The sequence below is a fragment of the Crocuta crocuta genome, unplaced genomic scaffold, assembly GCF_008692635.1.
Source record: "Crocuta crocuta isolate KB4526 unplaced genomic scaffold, BGI_CrCroc_1.0 scaffold978, whole genome shotgun sequence".
Classification (NCBI taxonomy): Eukaryota; Metazoa; Chordata; class Mammalia; order Carnivora; family Hyaenidae; genus Crocuta; species Crocuta crocuta.
Window position 1 is genome coordinate 164108 of NW_027530876.1, and position 2513 is coordinate 166620.

General features: G+C 61.5%; 1 protein-coding gene across 1 annotated transcript in view; it reads left to right on the forward strand.

Moving 5' to 3' along the window:
- BGN (biglycan) overlaps window positions 1-2513 on the forward strand; it is a 14663-nt gene that overhangs the window by 467 nt on the left and 11683 nt on the right. The window lies entirely within an intron of this gene.

Genomic DNA, 2513 nt, shown 5'->3' on the forward strand with positions numbered 1-2513 from the left:
CTAGCATCCCAGCTCTGCCAGCGGCTCTCTTCCTTCACTGTGAGTCCCTCTGCACTGGTGCCTCCTCGCTGGGGACAGGGGTGGGAGGGCTCAGAGCTGGGGAGCAGTCCCCGCTACCCAGGACCAGTCCCCGGTGTGGGCTCAGAGACTTGGTCTCCCAGGCACACCCCAGGCAGCCTGCCTGGATATTTCTCCCCTATCCGCAGGCTAGCTCCTCTCCTCTGTCTCCTCCTGACTGAGGCGTAGGTCCACAGGGCCCTGGCCACGGGGGCTCTGGGTGGGACTGCCTGGGTGGCTCGGTTCCGCCTGTCCCCAGAACCCCCTTGGATTGAGACTCAGAACGGGGGTTGTGCGCAGAGAGAAACTCAGGCAACTGTGCCTGTGTTACCCTGGGCAGGCCTGGCTTGGGGCCTCGCACGGCTTCTGGGGACCCTGGGGAGAAGTGAGGCCACAGGCCCACTTCCGAACTAGGACACCACTGTCCCAGGATGGGTGCCTTTTTTAAAAAAGTGTTTTATTTACTTATTGTGAGAGATAGCACGAGCAGGGGAGGGGCAGAGAGAGAGGGAGACACTGACTCCCAAGCAGGCTCTACACCATTACCATGGAGCCTGACGTGGGGCTCAAAGCCACGAACCGGGAGATCATGACCTGAGCCGAAATCAAGTTGGACGCTTAACCGACCGAGCCCCCCAGGTGCTTCCCAGGACGGGTGCTTTTAAGGAGCAGTGAGGTTCAAGAGCTGTCTGACTACCTGCCCTGTCCCCCCAAAAGTGACCCTCCTCCCCAGTAGTACATGGGACAACCCTGGAATGGAGAGAGAGCCTCAGGTCAGAAGCAAAGACGTAGTGCAACGTTGCCCCCCAAAGTTCTTTGGGAGGGGCTGAGTGGTCCCTGCGGGTCTCACTCCCACTCCACCCATTGTACAACGGGCGCAAGTGAATCCCAGAGACAGGCAGGAACCTGCCCACAATTGCACAGCAAGTCAGGTGCAAAGCTGGGGCCAGGACACAGGGCTCCTGACTGACGAACCCTGGTTATTGAACCCATTCCACCCAGGGAAGCCTCGAAGTCACTTGGGCATTGACAATGACGGCCTGTGGCCAACTGCACCACCTGGGGATTAGAGTCGGAGACGACAGGGCCACTGGCCCCTGTCCTGCAAGCTCCCAAGATAGCTGGCATGCTGAGGGGCCTGCCGAGTGACCCAAAAGAAGAGCAAAGGAGAATGGAGCTCTCTGCATGTGCCACCGAGTGTCCTGGAAGGTTGGGGGATGGGAGTACCACCCTCACTGCTCCGTGGGTGTGCGTGGGGCCCGGGCACTGGATGGTTCTGCTGAGTGGACCATGAGACCCAGAGTACTCCATGCCAGGGTTGTGGGTTGGAGCCAGTAGGGTAGCCCTCGCTCAGGCCAGGGAGACTGTTCTGGAACAGTTTTTGCTAAGGGCCTCTCTGGCCGCCCATATGGCCAGTCCTCTCCTCTGCGTGCCCCTGCATGTGCCCTCCCCCACTGCCTGGCCTGCCAAATCCCCACCCTGCAGGGACTGATTGACACTGAGACAGGCGAATGATGCTTGGGCCTCCCTCGATGCCAAGAAGGAAGGCTCCTGGGGATCTGCAGCCAGGGGCAAAGGTCGGCGGGGAGCGAGAGCGCAGAGGCTCAGCTGCGAGAACATGCACGTGAGCGCCTCCTGGCGACCCGCAGCTGCCCTGAGAGAGCGGGTGCCTGGGCACAGGCGCTTTCGTGTGCAAGCTGCCCATGTCTGGCCCATGGGACAACATGGGTAGCCTTTGAGGGCCAGACTGTGGGGGTGTCGAAAGGACGGTACCGCGTCGGGCAGTGAGAGCAGACTGGGAGCTGAGGAGCTGCTGCCTGCCGAGTGGTGCCCCGGGGGGCCTGGCCCACCTACCCGGTCAGAGGCCTGCCTTTAAGCCCCAAGGACCCAGGTCACAGTGAGCATTAACCATCCCACCGCTTTTGTGCCCTGCCCTGAGACAGGGACCGGAGTCCCCGTTTTGTACATGGGGAGCCTGAAGCCCAGCTTTGGCACTGACGGGCTGGCGGCAGTTCTGTGCCGGCTTATCTCAGAGGCCCAGAAACCTGGCATGCCGGCCCCTGTGACCAAATTTCTCCCCATTCCTACCAGTGGCCTTGGCCCATTGGAGGAGCATAAACGAAGAAGGGTAGGAGGAAAGGGGTTGTTTACAAGACCCCAGAGCATCCCTTCCCCTGCCATGCCAAGTCCCCAAAAGGAGCCAGAGCTTTCCAACAGGGCCTCCCATCTCTCAGCACCCCCTGCTTCCTGGACGGCGTCCCTCTTCCCCTCCCTGGAGAAGCCCCGCAGACACTGCGCGGTCTGCACTGTTCCAGAAGTCACTTGTCCTCAGCTGCCTGGGGACACTGCCGTGGCATGAGAGAGTGAGGTCTCACAGGGTTTTCCTGGGGCACACAGGCCCAGGCAATGGCCCAGGCACAACCACTGGGCCCCCTCGCCTGCCCCCCTCCCCCCCC